Source organism: Ptychodera flava, unplaced genomic scaffold, assembly GCF_041260155.1.
Source record: "Ptychodera flava strain L36383 unplaced genomic scaffold, AS_Pfla_20210202 Scaffold_29__1_contigs__length_4469600_pilon, whole genome shotgun sequence".
Lineage (NCBI taxonomy): Eukaryota > Metazoa > Hemichordata > Enteropneusta > Ptychoderidae > Ptychodera > Ptychodera flava.
The window spans coordinates 3,696,934-3,716,776 of NW_027248351.1; the positions used below are offsets into that span (position 1 = coordinate 3,696,934).

Genomic DNA, 19,843 nt, shown 5'->3' on the forward strand with positions numbered 1-19,843 from the left:
CTGGAAAATAAAAATTCCTATAAAATAGAAAATTGCAAATATCAGCTGTGCAAATACACAGAGGGTATGGTTTCTTTAAAAATTACCAATCACTCATAACTTCATAAGCAGTAACATGCATGCATATAAAAAATAAGTGAATTCTATTCAACCATATTGGAGAACATCCTTGGAGACTCAACTGATATTCTCAGAACCATCATTCAGACAAAGTTACTGACAACATGAATGTTTAACTACAAATTTAAGAAATCAGACTGAATGTTGATGATATCTTCACTTGAATGTCTTATGTAACTTACTGCTTTAACAGTGTCAACAAACATCTCAGTAGCCACTATAAACAAAGAACAGATGGTAGCCTCTCTCATAAGGGTGTCAAGAAAAAACTTAATATAACAGTACAGTTTTGCAGATTTTAAAAGATACCAGGAATTTGATCAAAACAAGTAATAGTTCCTGAGGAAAACTGCCAAAAACCAGAAAACATTCATCACGATTTAGGATACCTCAGTAAAGTCATCCATAGGGCCCTGTAGGCCAAATTTTATTTAAATCGGACATTGTGTTTTCATATGAGGATACTATAAGTCTAAAATCTTAGAAATTATCCAAAAAATAAAAAAGTGCAAATAAAAAAGTGAAAACAACTTAATAGGGTCACCCTAAGGAGCCTGCTCACCAAATTTCTAAGCAATCCAACAAGTGCTTTCAGAGAATCAGATTTTTTACAAAAAAAGGTCAAAATTGCTAAAAAATACAACTATGGATGGAAATTTCAACCACACTTTGCAGTCAAATCATAGCCAGGGTATCCCTAGGAACTTAAATAAAATATTCCAATACAATTGGACACATAGTTCAAGGGAAAATTATGATCTTAAAAAAGTACCCCCAAAAAATCCTGAAAAATTAAAAAAATCTGCAAAAATAGAAAATTGCAAATATCAGCTCAAAATGACAGATATCACGATAAGTCAACACAAGGAACATACATACCAATTTTCAAAGCATTCTGATCAGTTGTTGTCGAGTTTTTGGCTTTTGATGATTTTCACATTTTTCTAGCTCATTTGCATATTTTGGTGATGAGAACTTCATTTGAACAAAATCCCATTTACATGTCAGCACGCATCTACACACCAAATGGCAAGGTGATACTTGCAGCGGTTCTCAAGATTTGGCATTGAACGGACGTACATACATACATACATACATACATACATCCATCCATACATACATACATACATACCCACATACAGACAACATACAGACGCCATCACCGATCAACCCCTATAGCTTCCATGGTATATATACATATACCAAATGGAAGCTAAAAACCGTGTAGTGCTATTTTTGCGCACGGTAATTTAAATACAGCCAGACCCTTTCAACGCAGATGTTGCGTTTACCATGCGCGTGTTTTACTTCTACTGCTCACTAGAGATTTACCAGTAAGCGCATCTTCCTGTTTACGTGTCTCACGTGGGTGGCGCCCCGGCCTCACACTCACCTAACACAGGCAAGTGTGGATATAAATTTAGTTTATTTTACTATACACATTAAGTCTAGAAGAGACTGATCGATCGGGGGATGGGGCCACTATCATGAGCCCGACACACGGACGTGAAAGTCAAATTTTCCTCCCGTCCGACTGAAAAGTTACCCGTCTCGGACGGGAGGACGGACGGTAGTTTGCAACGCTGACTGTGGACACACAACTTGATAGGTGCTATACAACTGTGAACACACATCTTGTTGGGTTGCTATATTAACTGTGGACACACAATGTTAGGTTGCTATGGGGGGCACACATTGCTATAGTCTCAGTCAACTGTGGACACACAACTTGATAGGCTGCAACATAACAAAAGCTTGGTGAGCTGCTTTTCAACTGTTGACATACAACTTGATAGGCTGCTATACAACGGTCAACAAACATCTTGTTGGAATTGCTATTTCGGGGACACACATCGCTATATAGTCTCAGTCAACTTTGGACACACAACTTGATAGGCTAGCTGCTATACAACTGTGGACACACAACTTGGTAGGCTGCGCTATACAACTGTGGACACACAACTTGGTAGGCTGCTATACAACTGTGGACACACAACTTGATAGGCTGCTATACAACTGTGGACACACAACTTGGTGGGCTGCGCTATACAACTGTGGACACACAACTTGGTAGGCTGCTATACAACTGTGGACACACAACTTGATAGGCTGCTATACAACTGTGGACACACAACTTGATAGGCTGCTATACAACTGTGGACATGTGCACAACTTGGTGGGCTGCTATACAAATGTGAACACACATCTTGTTGGGTTGCTATGGGGGGGCACACATTGCTATAGTCTCAGTCAACTGTGGACACACAACTTGATAGGCTGCAACATGACAAAGGCTTGGTGAGCTGGTTTTCAACTGTGGACATACAACTTTATCGGCTGCTAATCAACTGTGGACACACAGCATTTACGCTTAATTGTAACTTAATTGCATACACACAAATCATAGGATCAGTTTTTCATCTAGACAGGGCCCAGGTGGGGGGATTCCTCCTCTGTAGGTATGTTGGCACCCCCAGCACTTTATCAAGGGGTGACCAGCACTTTATCAAGGGGTGACCTGTACACAGGGAACGGGGGATGAAAGGGTTAAAGGCTTCTTAATAAAGTTAATTGTGGACACACAAATCCACTTATGTTGCAATATGACTGTGAATGAACGACTTATTCAGTTGTAGTAAAATAAATCACTGCTGGGTGTAATTATTATGGCTATGACCCTTTGAAGCAATATCTTAAAGGAAAGGATGGGCAAGCGTGATTTTAACACTAATGTCTCCTTAGAGTGGTTTTAAAATACATGTCATTTTGACAGGGCTTACTCTAGGCTATTAAAATTGTTAGCCAACTGATTAGCCAAATATATTTTTTGTTAGCCAACGAAGGAACCATTAGTCAATTTACCACCGTCGCAAAACAGGAACCAACACATACGGAAATATGAGGTAAACTTTCAATATGTGATAATTTAAGTTTATTGGTCATGAAACGTGATGAAATAAACATCGCACTGTAAGTATTCTTTTTCAGGTTTTTCACATATTTTACAACAAAATCAACATCCTCTTGTTTATTTGTTACACATTTTTTTAACTCTTTCTTCATGAGTTGGTCTGAATGTCTGTATTTTGACATACATAACTTAAAAACTGACCATTCATTGACATGTTTTTCTTTGGATAATAGTGTACTTTATACTATATAACCTTCCCTTTTCGTTTTCTCTGTACCAAAGAAATACTTTCAATCTCCTTTGTGCCATAATCTACAAGCTCTCTCTCATCACTGGGAGATTTTGACGGAACCAGTATATCAAATAGCAGGATGGAGTGATTATAAACTCAAGTCATTTGTCTTTACAGTTGTTTATCTGTCTGTCATAAGCAGAAGGGTCTTTTTTTTCTGTGACCTTGTCACTAAAAGATTATCTGCCACAGTGTTCTGCCGAGGTCCTTAGCTGTTTGGGTTTGAAGGCCCCTATATGCTACAAATATAGGGTTATTTCTAAAGCGTCAAAGAGCAAGACACGAAAATTCATGAGGAAAATGTAGGCAATTTCTCTCAGTTCTCTGCAAATGATCAGCCATACTGCATGTAGTTATTTTTCTGCTTTCGAAACGTAGTTTCCAGTAAAATATTCCTTAGTCAATTACCCTTGTATATCAGTACGTACCTTTTAACCTTCATCTGATATTGTTTGAAAACCAAACTAGTGAAATTATTCCGCGTATCACCAAGACTAGAGTCTCGATCGGCCGTCAAGATTGTATACAATCTAAACGAACTCATGAAATCGCTGTCCGAGTATTGAAAATTACGTGATCCGTGAGTATCAAAAAACGGTACATCGTGATACAAAACAATTCCTGTAACCTTATAAGTTTGTAGACGTTAAAACCTCGTAAAAATTTCCAGTTATGACGAACAGAGAGACAGAAAATACGATTAATTTTGTAGTGACGCCTAAACACGATCATTTAGTACCTACCTTATCTCTGATCAAGAAATTTCAAAGAAAGTGCTCGTCGTTTAATTGCGAAATCTTTTGCCGAAGACGGCAGCTGAAACTATTCTAAGAATTTTTAGCAAACAGGCAATGTTTCGGGAGTAGTGGTAAAAGACGTTACGCTCAGAATTTTGACGTCTGTAGTTTGGGTTTTAGACTGATCGCCAAGTACAGCTCAGCTGAAGAGTTTCCGATGCTGTCATAGATGACTGGAAAACAGAACTCGTGTAGTCGGCACTCGTGCTAGTTTACTTGTAAGTTTGTGGGGCTGATGACAAGAAAAAATTTAATGTTGTTCGACCACGGCGCTTCAGAACCTCGCAGGAAGCCATTTTTCCCATTACTTGTAGGCACATGATGATGTTCAGATGTTGGGACATGTGGGATGAGTGACGAAATGAAACAAAGATCGTGATTGAGCCAAACGTTTTAGGCCAATGAAAAGAGGTCTTTTAAAGCATGCAAATCAGGCGTTGCTATGGTTGCATCACGTCTCAGCTCTGCTCTGTAAGCTGATACTGCGCGGAGACATTAGAGAATGCGTCTTACGACCCGGACCTTTCAAATGTTTTCGGGAATCCGGCATGTCTGCCTCGGCAGAACACTGACGGCCAACTAAAGACTTCCCTTCGCCAATGAAATCGCCAAACTAAAATTTTTGTCGCCATTTGAAATTATTTGTAGTTTTTGGCGAACTGGCGATCGGGTAGCGTGAGCCCTGTTTGACCAACCACAAATTACGCGTTTTCACAAAAATTCAGGAGAAACAAGTCATTGTCAATGACATAGTCCCCATTGAACTTGGGATATCAGTTGTAATGGGACAGGGAAATGAACGTATGTGGTAGTAGTCTATTGTTATTGCTTACATGTCAATGTATCAATGAACAGGACAGTGTGATTGAATTGCATAAAATCAATCATGTGCATATGTATAACACAGATCTTTGTACGTATGCAGAAGACAATGTCCATTTGAATTATCAAATCCACAAGCATATGTATGACAAAGGTCTCTGTTTTTGTAACAATTTTGAAAGAAATCAGTTGAGTTATGGCTCAAAACGTGAAAAAATTGCATCAAAATGGCTATGGCCATGTATGGCATAAATCAATGCCCCTTTATCAAATTTGAAAGAAATCTTTTGAGACCAGACTGACTTATGGCTTATAACATGAAGAATCATAACAAAATGGGCGCAATGCCGCCATATATTGGATCACATCACAAAAATCAGCACACATATGTATGACATAGATCAATGCCCCTGTATTAAATTTGAAAAAAATTGGTTGAGATGCATCTGTGTTACAATGTACATGAATGGCTTAAAACACAAAAAATTGTAACAAAATGGCCGCCAGGCACCTATTTGGATCATATCACAATAAAACCTAACATGAATATGTATGACATAGATCAATGCCCTTGTACAAATTTGAAAGAATTGGTTAAGACATGTCTGTGTTATAGCGCTAAACGTGAAAAAATCGTAACAAAATGGCCGCCAGGCAGCTATCTTTGATTGTAACATGAAACCAACGACGTGCATCTGTATGCCATAGGGTAAGTACTATCCTTGTGCAAAGTTTGAAAGAAATTGACCAAGGCATGTCTGAGATATCTGCGTGAACGGACAGACGGACAGACACACGGATTGAGGGACGCACGCACACACCGACATGACCCAAACGGTAAGTCCCCCAGGACTTCGTCTGTGGGGACTAAAAGCTACTTCCATAGGGCTTCATAGTGTATGGGCGAGAGCTGAGAAAAAGACTGACATCAAAACCAAAGATGGAGGCCTACACTACCGACACTACGTGTATAGTAGCATGTTGAAGAACCGGCGCTGAAAAGTTTTCAGACAGGACAAAAATCGAAAAGAGAGACAAGAGAGAGACCGTAGACAAAAGAGAGACTGTAGCTACTTAGCTACGGTCCATAGATAAAATCTCGAACGGGCAATGCTCTCACAGTGTAACAGGAAAAAAGGAGGCTGAAAAATACTGCCAATGATACAGAGTTAGTTCACATTTGAATCATTCAAGAGTAAATACTTAATCTGCAATTTGAAAACTTCTTGTAAATTTCAAGCTTGGATTAAAATATCTACATGTACTTAAGGTATTCCTAAGATATGCTAAATTTTGCTCTGTGTGAGTTGAGTTGGTTCAGCTATGATTGCATATTTCACTAAACTTACAACATAAATTACTTTTAAAGTATAATAATCAAGAAATTTTCCCAAGATTTTCTTCATTTGAAACTTTTTCTGGACTATCTAAACCTATGTTAACATAAACCGAACAGCAGTCTATTTTAGCCAGGGAATTTCTGTGTAAACATTACTTACAGCTGCAACCTAAATAAATACAACATATTGTTTTAAGCTGCATAAATTGAAATTAAAATAATCAAGGATAAAAACACTCAAAAGCTACACTTTTGATATTTAGTTTTCACACACTAAGAAATCCAAAAACTAATTTCAAAGTAAAACCAGAATTGAAAGTAATTGGATTGGTGTATTTTGTAATCAATTTTTAAAACTAAAATTAGAAAAATATCCTTAAAGAGACAACATTCGTATTTGACATGACATGACATTGGTTAGTTACAATAAGAATAACTCTGACAACCTTAAAATTAAATTCCAAAGCATTTGTACTTGTACTTTTGGAAAAAAAAACATTTTTGACCAAAACTGACAAAAATTGCTCCAAAAAGGTATCTGAACTAATTTTGTCATAAATTCAACAGATTACAAAGGTAACATCCTTGCAAATATCCAACCCAAATTTGCAAGCAATTAGGCATGCGGTTTCAGAGAAAAAGAATTTTTACCAAAAATGAGGAAAATCACCCAAAAATTCAGCAAAAATAGAAAATTCAAGATATCTTCACAAAATTCATAGTACTGTATGAGGTTCACCTAAGGTACTTGCATATTAATTTTCAAAGCAATCCGAACAGCGGTTCTTGATTTATTAATTTTTGACTATTTTCACAATTTTTAGGCTCATTTGCATAATTTTGGCAAAGTCAACTTCATTTGAAAAAATCCCATCTACAGCCTTGGATCCATCTACACACCAAATACCGAGTCAAAATGTGCAGCGGTTCTCAAGTTTTCGCAGTGGACGGACATACATACATACATACAACATACATACCGGTACATACATACATACATACATACATACATACAGACATACAGACATACAGACATACATGCATACAGACGACGGACACCGATGTTATGCTATAAGTTCACATTGGTAGTATATACCAAATGTGAACTAAAAATGCAGACGAAACCACAGATCTGGACAGCAGGACAGATACATGTGAACTTTGTGAGCGCTGAAGTCATACTGACGTGTCAACGGCGGGTATACGGTATTGTTGGCGGTTAACACCTGGACAATATTATGTTGAGGAAAAAGAGGTATGTTATTATGACATAGAAACTATTTGTGCCAGTGCGGAAATGCAAACTATGAAAAACGCCCAGCAACATACCCTGAAGTACAAAACAATGTAACTAGGGGCATAGGACAGCAAGCAAGATGGCTGCCCCATCAACAATATGCATGTGTGGAAAGCATGGTAAATCCGCAATCCGAACAAACCGAAAAACAAGAGAAAGCACTAATCAATGACAAAGTTGGAAAAAGGCTAGTAAAGGATACTCTCACACTCGGCATGAGAAATGAATAAGTGGGCTGAATGCTACAGTCGGTAAGCAAATTTTCACAAACTGTGTTGCAAGAGCTAACAGTTTACCAGACAACTATTACTGACGAGGGCTGAGACTTAACTGCCTATTATCGGCAGATTGGGGCCTTATAAATCTTGCACACACCGTATGTAAATTTTATCCCAGCCAATAAGATCGGGCTTTGGACTTTAGGCATATAGTTGTGGGGAAAGGTAATGGATGAAACATGAGTTGGCCAATGCTCAGGTCAAAAAACACAATACTCAGCGTTCCAAGCTAACACAGATTGACGATAAAAGAAAGGGAGAGGTCGAAAACGCGAAAAATCAACAATCAAGTAATAGACATCAAATCAGGTCCAATAATCGTTATCATTCAAGGTAAACTATGAAATTTACCAGGTCCAAGGAACATATAGATGATGACAAAGGCAATGGGGCCATCTTTAACCACGAAATAGTGGTGGTACCAGGTGTCCGGAATGGGTAAGCGTACCCTGCCAGCTAGCCGCACCCGTCAAGATTGACCAAAAGCGACAAATTCATTGTTATTTGGTGAATTCACCAAATTACTTTTGTGAGTCAAAATTGGTATGCTGTCACTCATCATTTGAGAAACAGACAGGTCATATTTGGATACAACATCTCCGTATCTACCGTAGAACTTCTTAAATGATTTCACTAATCTACTTTCTGAGAATCCTTGCCTTACTAACTTTTGAGCTAATAGGCTGTGTCTAACTCGAAAGTCTTCATATGAATGGCATGCTCTACTGTATCTGAGGAGTTGTGAAATATACACACCATAAGCTGGAGATGATGGTATATTGCTCGACAAAAAGGGAAAGTTTATGATTTCAAAATTGAAATCGTCTCTTTTGTCATACAGCTTAGTATATAGAGTATTATGTCTAATTTCAAACAATACATCTAGGTATGATGCCGAGTCCACACTTTCAGTTGTTTCTTTTATTTCTAAATCATCTGGGTAGATGTGGTGTAGATAATTGGATATACCAGGATTGTTTAAACTGATGAGATCATCAATATATCTGTGGGTGTTGTTAAATCGCTTGGCAATCCTTTTACACCCAGATTTCTGAAGTGATTGCATGAACTCTGCTTCATACGAAAATAAGTCTGCAAGAAGTGGGGCGCAGTTTGTGCCCATGGGAATGCCTATGGTTTGCCTGAATGTCATGCCAGCAAACTTGATAAATATGTTGTCAATAAGGAAATAAAGCATTTGAATCACCTCAACATCATTGTATTTGAGTTTGGCATCACTGTTGTTGGTGAAATAGCCTAAGTTGCGCTTGATGGCAATGTATTCATACCTACGACTACCATTCTTGTAAAGAAGGCTTTCTTCACGAGAGATGATAGCCTGTCTTTAAGTTTGTTATGTGGGATGGTTGTGTACAACGTTGAAAATCAAATGTGTGGATTGAATTGTACATGTTTTTGTTATTTTGTAAAATATGTAACAATTCTTTGGAGTTCTTAATATCCACATTTGATTGACCCCACTAGTTTCATAAATTTTGTCACAATACCGTACCAAACCAGATTTAATGGTTGATAAAATGATGGTTAAAAGTTGTGACAAGCGTTTTGTTGTACACTTACTGGAACCAGCTATGAAACGTTGTTTATAGGGATTCTTATGGATCTTAGGAATCCAATATAGATTAGGTAATACCTTGTCATCTTGTGCTAACTCGATGCCAAACTCACTCAAAACTGTTGAATGGTTCTGCAATATTTCCTCTTCAGATAAGGTTGAAAGAGAGTATGTTGTGCTACTCTCATCATCTGAGTTAATCTGAAGTTCGTTCTTTAAACATTGAATGTAATATTGCTTGCAGACAAAAATGATGTTGTTTGATGCTTTGTCTGCAGGCACAACAACATATTTATCGTGTAAAGCATCTAGACATTCCCGTACAGAAGGGTCATCGAAGGCAGATGTAGTGTTGATGACAGTGTGTAAAGAACGGAGACGTGAAATGCGAGATTTTACCTTGTCACGGACTGTGCGAAGCCAGTCCGAAAGACATCCAACGTCTTCGTCTTCAAGGGCAGCCCACTTCTTAGCATAAGCCTCAGCAGCATCCATGATTAACTTAAAGTTAAAGTTCCAGTTTACTTTGGGTGGCTCGCGATATTTTGGGCCAAACTGGAACAGTTGCCGAAGCTTAGGATGTGGAACTATTTTCATGTCACCTGTTATTATATGACCGTGAGTTTGTAACAAAAGGGAGATGACATACAATCACAAGTACCATCATAAACATTGTTCCTAATATCAATTTCTTTCAAGACCCTATTGTAATTGAACAATTTCCTACCTATGGTCTTAGAATAGGTATAGGACACTATAGGAGGGTCTTGAAATGTAAAATAAGGTGGTACTTTGTCCATAACGTCCTTGTTGTGTAAGATATTGCTGATGTTAATCATGTCAATCCCTTTGTTAACAAACCTCAAGGGGAAAAACAATCTCTGCTGACTGTTGATGCTTTCTGTCCGAACAGGTTTGAATAGGCGATATTGCCTATATCCATAATAATGGCGATTAACCGGTATTCGGGCAGCAGAGGGTCGTATACATTCATAGCTTCAACAGTCAGGAGAAGTGATCTTAACTTCTGCAAGGAGCATGCAAACAATGCAGTTCTTACCTTGTGAACACCCAAAGGTTGATTTAACATGGGTAGTAGATCACTGAACTGAGGATTACTGCAGGTGTTATTGCTGTGTCGATGGCCATGGCTTCGTCGTCTTCTCTGATGAGAATTAAACAAACCCATGACATTGACAGTCTTTCCTCTGGGGCTAGATAGGTTACCCACACCTAGTATGTTATCATTACAGCCATAAGGCATAGCTGTGCCAAGTTCAGTGATCCAGTGGTGTTCACGTTGTTTGCGATAACTCCTACTCAGTATTGAACTATTAGAAGGGTGGTAAATTTTTTCTAATATTCTTACTTTCATGTTCAATACTGAGTGAAGAGGACCATTGAAGTGAGTGTAAAGGCAGGTTGGCAGATTGTTGTTAATGCCTGACCTATGCCCACACATCCTCTTAGAAAGTTTTTCCCCGGTCTCTCCAACATATATAAGACCACACAAAGTGCACTCTATGCCATAAATGATGTTCTTAGATTGGCATGAAAGGGGTTCAAATGCCTTTGTGTGGTACGACTTTTTGGACAGATTACTCCGTGTCACAGTGTCAGTGATCAGAATATCACATGTCTTGCAATTTCTAGTCAGACACTGTGACACAGAACAATCACATTCCATATTTTCCTTAAGAATGTCATGTAGATTTAGCCTAGGGCTCAGTCCAACTGATGAATTGTTTGCCCTATACAATCCATCAGAGGTAGTTTTGTTTTTCCGGTCTCGACCCAAACCGGTCTTCCTTATAGTACTTAAATTCATGAATAGATTATTGATAACCAGGCTACTGATATGCTCGGGGACTAAAGTCCACCAGCAGACATATCCACCTGGGCGTGGCAATAGACATCAAATCAGGTCCAATAATCGTTATCATTCAAGGTAAACTATGAAATTTACCAGGTCCAAGGAACATATAGATGATGACAAACACAGTCCCTGCCAGTTCAATGTTGTTGAAATCTTTGGAACTTTGACATTATTATTTTTGATATAAATTTGACAATTTTTAACCTGGTGGTCATTATCTACTGTATTACAACAAAATTTCATGTAAACATAGCTCTGTGCCGAGTTTGAACCAGATGCGCTGAAGCATGTCTGAGTTAATGCTCAAAATATGAAATGTACATACTAATATGGCTAACAGACAGCAATTTTTTGTCATATTGGAACGTAAATTCATGTGTAGATAAATGTCATGCCCTGTGCCAAATTTGAATCAAACTGGTTGTTGTGGCTGAATTAGGGCTCAAAATATACAAAATTACTTAGCAATAGTGTACATATATATCATATAACAGATAAGCCTTGTACCAAGTTTGAATTAAATTGACTGAAGCATGAAAATTTTTGTATACATACATGTCATAATATATTAGCCCTGTACCAAGTTTGAACCAAATAGGCTGAAGCATGTGGGAGTTGGGGCTCCAAATATGATAATTACATAATAAAATGGCTGCTGGGTGGCCATTTTGAATTGTATTGTGATGGAAATTTTTGTGTACATACATGTCATAATATATTAGGCATGTACCAAGTTTGAACCAAATAGGCTGAAGCATGTGTGAGTTGGGGCTCCAAATATGATAATTACATAATAAAAACTGCCGAGCGGCCATTTTGAATTGTATTGCAATTAAAATTTTGGTGTACATACATGTCATGATATACAGTGTTTTTCTCTCGACTGCGCGATTGCGCAAATTGCGCATTTTAAGCTGTGTGATGCCCTCAATTTACTCAAAGCGCAATAAGTGCGCTTTGCGTACGTAATGGAGTAAAATACAGCGGATGGAAGCACTCATTGAATTCAATGCAGAGTCAGCCTGGACAGTTTGGAGAAAATGAAAATCTAGGCTGATCTTTTCAGCAACACGAATTGACACAGTAATATCTAATTTATACCCTGTAACTGAATATACTTCCTGTTGGAAAGAAATAAAAAAGACTGAGTTGCAGATTTTTTAATGTCATTGGTTGTAAACTATTAATACTGCTCCCTGAAATCCCCAAACCGTCCCTAATGTCATTGATTGTCAAAATTAAAAAAAAACGCCCCCTGAAATCTAAAACTGCCCCCTAATTTTGATGAGTGGGGCACAAATTGCCCTTTTCAAGAATATCCCAGAGAAAACACTGTGATATATCAGCCCTTTGCCAAGTTTGAATCAAATCAGCTGAGGCATGTCCAAGTTGGGGCTCAAACATGTCAATTACATAACAAAATGGGTGCCAGACAGCCACTTTCACTTGCATCATGACAAAAATTCATGTATGTCATGATATACTAGCCTTGTGATATACTAGCCTTGTGCCAACTTTGCACCAAATTGACCAAGGCATGTCTGAGTTGTGGCCTGATATATGAAAATTATATAATATGCCCCTGCCGGCCATCTTGGATCGTATCGCGAAATAACATGACGTGCATATGTACGTTGGGGTACATTATCCTTGTGCCAAGTTTGAACGAATTCGGTCCAGGCACTTCTGAGAAATGACTCCGGACAGATGGACGGACGGACAGACGGATGGACGGAGCCCAAACCATAAGTCCCCCAGACTTTGTCTGGGCGGGGACTTAAAATACCGCCAATGATACGGCGTGACTCACATTTGAATAACAAAGAGTAAATACTTATTCTATAATTTGAAATTTTCTTGTAAATTCAAAGTCTGGATAACCTTACAATATGAACTGTACGGTATTCCTAATGATGCTAAATTTCAGGTAATGACTGCATATTTCACTAACATAAACATGAAGTACTGTTCCAGTACAGCAATCAAGAAAGTTAATAAGTTTAAAATAATCAAGGATAAAAATCACTCAAAAACTACACTTTTGATATTTTCAAATAGCTTTCACACATTACGTGAATACTCTAAGAAGTCCCAAACTAAATTGAAAAGTAATTGGATCAGTCATGTATTGTGTAATCAATTTTTTAAACCAAAAATGAAAAAAAAATGCCTCAAAATACAATATTAGTATTTTGACATAATGGTTAGAATAAGGTGACTCTAATGCATAAGAATTACCCTTTAACCAAAAATGAGGAAATCATTGAAAAATTCAGCAACAGTAGAAAATTCAAGATATCTCCACAAAATACATAACACTGTATCATGAGGTCCACTGAAGGTATTTGCATACTAATTTTCAAAGCAATCAGAACAGTAGATCTTGAGTGATTAATTTTGACCATGTTCACATTTTTAAACTTATTTACATAAATTCGGCAGTGTCATTTCATTCTAACTAAACCTAATCTACAGCCCTTGATGCATTATGAGAATACTCTAAGAAATTCAGACAAAATTTCAAAGTAATCAGATGAATGCATTCTGTAATCAAGGTTTTTGACATTGCGAATAAATGCCTCAAAATACAACATCAGCATTACCTTCAGATTTCACTAAATCATTATTTGCCTCCAAATTTCAGTGAGAGTATTATCATATATGCAAGTTAACAACATTCACTTTTGAATGTGTATTTTTCAAAAGTTTTCATGATTATAAATTTTTTTTGTCTTTACAATGATGCAACACACACATCAAAGTATGTTTGAGAAACTGTTGTCTGTAAATTTCAAATTATCTAGATTACCGTAATCGCTCTAAAATTTGACCAGGAAAAAATAATAACGATTTGCAAAAGGTCAAATTCATGGAGGAAAAATAAAAATAGTGTCAATTTGACACAGACACACTCCCATTTGAGGTAAATTGTGTGTAGATATACACATTTTAGTACTTGGTGCTTGCCATAGCACTGACGATTGTAACAGTCACCATGTCAATAGCAAAGTGCTATAAATGCCGTACTTGTTCTATTATTGTACTCCCTTTTTACAGATTGGACGATTTGATGGGGATCTAACACACAGATACTCCTGAAGAGTTAATTTCATACAAATTTGGTGTTCATTATTATTACTATATTTTAAACAGAAAAACAGTGTCTATCATCCTCAAACTTAATGTTGGTATGGTCACTGTCATAGAGGTCATGTGAGGTCACCTATGAAAGATAATTCTGAAACAGCTGTCCGACTTAAATACTCCTAGTACTACCACATTTTTGTCACACTTTTCAAGAAGAATATGATTGATAAAGGCGCACCACAAAAAGGAACAGGTTTTATCAAACTATGAATGTTTCAAAATTTATCCAATCATTCTAGGAAACTGACTACCCCATTACAAAGAAATCTCAGGATCAATATTTTTCCTTTTGCCAGTCTGTCCACAGAATTTAAAAGCTACCTGACAAAGAATTGATCAGATGCACAAAATTTCTACCAAAATATTTAACAATGGAAGAGATGGTATCTGACCACTAGTAATTACTATCATTTGTTGACCTCTCTCTCCAGGATGCCATAATCTTGCTTATGTACACACTCCAGGACTTCCTCCTGTTACCTAATTACTCAATCAAACTTTGGCCAAAGTAAACAGACATTCAGCATCAAGTCCAAAACATGCCAAATTCAAACATTTCGATGTGAGTCCAGAAAATATGAAATATTCAGTTTTGAGTATTTTCTGAAAAATAAAATGTGCCTTTTAGAAGATAATATTGGTAAAATCTTACTCAGATCATATTTGGGGACCTGTTGACTGAAATAGACAGCAGATACGGAATTCACAAGTAAAGGATGTTGTTATCGAAAATGCTCAAAATTGGCCTAAAATTACAATTTTGTCAATTTCATCATTTGAAAAAAATAATTGATTTGTATGATCCTAACAGACCTATATTTGGATGAGCAGTTTTGGAGAGAAAGACTTCAGTCTAAAAATATCACAAAAAATAACAAAAAAATTCATAAAAATTCAAAATTGCAGATTTCATCACAATATCGCAACCTTTGACTTAAACCACTACAAAGTACCTGTATGTAAAATATCAAAGAAATCTGATCAGTAGTTTCTGAGTTATTAATTTTTTACCAAATTCACTGTTTTTAAGCTCATTTGCATATTTTTGAAGCAGGCACACTAAACTAAACAAATTCCCCATCCTTAAGCCATAATACATCTGCACACCAAATACCAATGTGATACATGCAGGGTTCTGAAGATTTTGAGTGGACGGACAGACATACATACATACATACATACATACATACATACATACATACAGACACCCTTTCCACTCTATAAGTATAACTCTCATTTGTCATTCATTTACATGACAAATGGGAGTTAAAAATGATCTATCCTCCGGTATGGTACCTGTAGCTGTACTATAGCCATGCAACTGCCACGGTAATGCCCTCTATCAATGTGATTTGACCTGTGACCCCATTCAGCAGTAGATTGTTCCATTTTTATATCAGCTTGATTGTGTCAAAAAGCAAATGCACCTTTTTTATATATATTTTTTTCACTTCTCTTTTTGGTAATAATAAAGAAGTAGTCCAAATGCCTTGTTTTCAAATTCACAAAACAGCTGTACGGGAAATGCCCCCATAATGAGATGCCATATGCAAATTTCAAAATGGTGATTACTACGCGGTAGAAAAAAGGGAGAGGACCCAGATGAAAACTGAGATTTTCATCATAAAGGTTTGACCTAGAATAAGCTGACCCTTGATGCAGTGATATCTGGTTTGTATTAAAACACTGAAAAAACCTCTCCACTGTCATCCGCATGACTTGATATCATTGATAGTAAGTAACTCCAGCAAACACATGCCCAAGCCATTAGTTTAACAGCCCTTACCAAAATGACAGATTTTTTGGTCTGACTTGCAAAATTAGACCATGGTTGCTCCATGATTAGACCCAGTGCGTATAACGCTGGATTGTTCATAATTTTAGGCTCTTCACACGTCGTAGTTAAGTATTTATCACATGCAGCGGTTCTCAAGTAGTTCAGTGGACGGACATACATACCGTACATACAGATATACATGTACATACATACATACATGTACATACATACATACAGATGACTGACGCCGACTTATGCTATAAACTCACATTGGTATGTATACCAAATGTGAGCCAAAATGTAACCACTCAAGCTGTCACGTGTCAAAAACTTCAGCTAAATGGGCTCTCGAGGAGTCTAGCAGCAGATTTTAGAGGAGTGTGAAAACACATCTCGCTGATTCCATGCAAGTGAGGAAACTTGGTTATACCACTGGGGGTGTGCTATGAGGGACATAGAGTTGGTGAATGGGTCAATTCTCGATTTAACTTGAAAATTGGAGGCAGTTAGTAGAAAGTTCCTAGAAGTCAGCAGGTAGGTATTGACTGAATAAAAATTGAAATGTTAATCTAAATGAATTTCTATTAGGTTCAAACACTAACCTTGTTTACTTTTAGGAATATTTCATAAACTCTCCCTTAATTGCATGCTTAAGGAGATTTGAACCCCTGACTTTGCACCTGTGACCCAAGATGTGCATGCATCCATCCACAATTCTTTAGTTTTACTCTTGCAGTGAAGAAAATGGCACCAGCAGAGATCGATAGCTAAGGAAACACACACAGATAGGAACTATCCACAAACCACCAACACTACCTTGAAACATATGAAGGCTTTAAATGGAAAAGCAAAATGCCAGAACATCCCCAACAATCCCACTTCTGTCACTAGTAGTGAGCCAAACTTGTAACCATGGACTTACCATGCATCATGACATCAGAGCCATCTGTACCATGCATCACAGCATCAGTGCTATCCTTTGTACCTGAAGATTAAGCAAGAACACTTCATAAGCTTCGTGATTAACTAGCAGTTCAAATACATTATAAAGTTATTGAAAAACAAGTCATCAGTCGATGACCAGTCAACCCTGGTTCAATGTTGTTTAAATCCTTGGAACTTTGATATTATTTTGACATATATTCAGGGCTTTCATCCTGATGATCATCCTCGACTATATCATGATGCTGTACCAAGTTTGAACCAAATTGGCTGAGGCATGTTAGGGTTAGTGCTCAAATTATGAAAAATACACATAAAAATGACTGCTGGATGGCCTTTTTTATTGTATCATGTTCAAAAAATTCATGCTCACATATATGTCATGATACATTAGCCACTGGATACAACTTCCAAAATATGCATGTCACATTTGACAATTACAGAAACCCTCTGGCGTGGTAGATCATGAATTTTCATTCATAGTTGTATAAGTAGCAAAACAGACGTGTATTGATCAAAAGCAACTGCAGGAGATTTGGGGAAGCTGTTTTCCTACACACACTTAACGGCTTTATATCATTAACAGGAAGGAATCCAATTACTGGATTGTTTGTACAGGATAAACAACTGACACCAATACCCCGTTCACATCTATCACAAGAGACTAGGCCATTGTCCTAGCCAGGTATTGTGGCCAGCCACAAAACAGGTGTGAAGGGGCGTGGCCGACCACTGTCCAGACAATTTGTGTCCCAGTCAAGAAGGGGGGTCTGTGGCCGACCCTGGTCTCAGTCTGGGTATGTGTGGACACGTTTTGTCCAAGCCAGGTCCCAGTTGTCGCCCTCTACAGTTGACATTATACAGTGTAGTCTTTGACCATAGACAATAGAAAGAGACGCTTTGTCCGTATTCAAATATTGTTAGTGTTTTGTTCATCCAGTCAGGAGGCTAGAATATTTATATTTGTGTCCCTTTTTCACTGTAAATTTGTTGTTAGCTGGTGTACTTTTTTCAATATGGTTTCTTTTGTGCCGTCTGCTGTTAATTTCAAGCTTGTGTAGTGGTCGTTGAAATGTTGTTCACACTTTTTATGTAATCAATTATGTTTCTGAATGTTGTTCCCTTCCTTTCCTTTCCTTTACCGAATGGTTAAATAGTTGATATTTTGGATAGCATTTTGATTGCTATGCGTTCGGCCTTAGTCATGTCTTTTGTGTGTGTGTCGCAAAATGGAATTTGACTTATTTACTCGGCACCGCGTTTAGACACCAGTTCATGGTCTCTTACTCAGTCGCTTTTAATTTTTTCCCTAACTTGGATTTCTGCTGAGGTTAGAATATTTATATTTGTTTATGTTTTTTGTTGTATTTCATTTTTGTTCGGTATGCGTAGTTTCTGGGGATTCACAATGATTTGTGTTTGCTCACTGTACTGTGATTGTATTCTTTTGTTTCGTCTGCTGTTAATTTTGTGTCGTAATTTAGGTTGTTGAGATGTCATTCACACTTTCTGTCTAACATATTATGTTCAAGAATGTCGTTCCTTTCCTTGTCGAATGGTGCAATAGTGATTTTGGATAACGTTCTGATTGCTATGCATTCGGCCTCAATCGTGTTTTGTGTGTGTGTCGGAATTGAATTTCACTTATTTACTTGGAACCGCGTTTTCAAACCGGTTTTTGGTCTCTTACTCAGGCGCTTTTCATTTTTTTTCCAAACTTGAATTTCTGCGGCGGCTAGAATATTCATATTTGTTTATGTTTTTGTTGTATTTTCATTTTTGTTCGATATGCGTAGTTTCTTGTTGATTAGTGTTTGCTCATTGTACTGATTATACAATTTGTTGCTTGTGTGGTACTTTTTCAATCGTTTGTTTTGTGTCGTCGGCTGTTAATTTTGTGTAGTAATTTGGTCGTTGAGATATTCACACTTTTTATGTTATCTAAATGTTCATGAATGCTGTTCCCTTTCCTTTGTCGACATACTTTGACACCGCGTTTCTAACTAGTTTGTGGTTATTATCTCGGTCGTTATTTATCGTTTTCCTAACTTGGTTTTCTGTTTCACTGTTCGTGATGTAATGTTGTCAGTGTTTTCTTCATCCAGTTGGGAGGCCAAAATATTTATATTTCTGTCCGTTTTTGTACTCATTCTGCTGACAACCACGCCATCGGTTTCGCCTTGGGGCTCACCAGTTACGTCTCTTATACCACCTTTTCATTTAAAAGGAATAGATGGGTTAAATTTGCAAAACATCGTACAACCAATTAGAAGAGGATGAACATGGTTCTGTTTTCCAACGCAGCCATCTTGACCTGTATAAGGTCAAAAGTTGGCGAGACACTGCATATCGACGTAGGCCAGGACTGCGCAAAACACAATGTGAACGCAGACTAAGGATTATCTTTAATCTTCTCACTATCAAGGGATTAGTTGTGGCCGGCCATGGGCCCCAGATGTGAACGTAGTACAAGTGTGCCTGGCATGTAACCAGAGAGACACTATCCCCTGGGTGTCTCTGTTGTTTATCCTGTACAAACAATCTAGTCAATAGATTCCAGTGTGCAAGAAAACATGCATAGCGGGCATCAAAGTGTCAAAACTTCCAAAAGTCTCCTGCATATGGCTGCCTGGAGTGCATATTGAATCACATGGGACTATAAACTGTCA

General features: G+C 37.5%; 1 protein-coding gene across 2 annotated transcripts in view; it reads right to left on the minus strand.

Moving 5' to 3' along the window:
* Positions 1–19,843, minus strand: part of LOC139127157 (streptococcal hemagglutinin-like) — an 85,983-nt gene that overhangs the window by 20,353 nt on the left and 45,787 nt on the right. For both annotated transcript variants that reach the window (XM_070693077.1, XM_070693076.1), the window contains exon 14: positions 17,155–17,217. The gene's annotated coding sequence lies outside the window, so the exon portion shown is untranslated. The remainder of the gene's footprint in view (positions 1–17,154; positions 17,218–19,843) is intronic.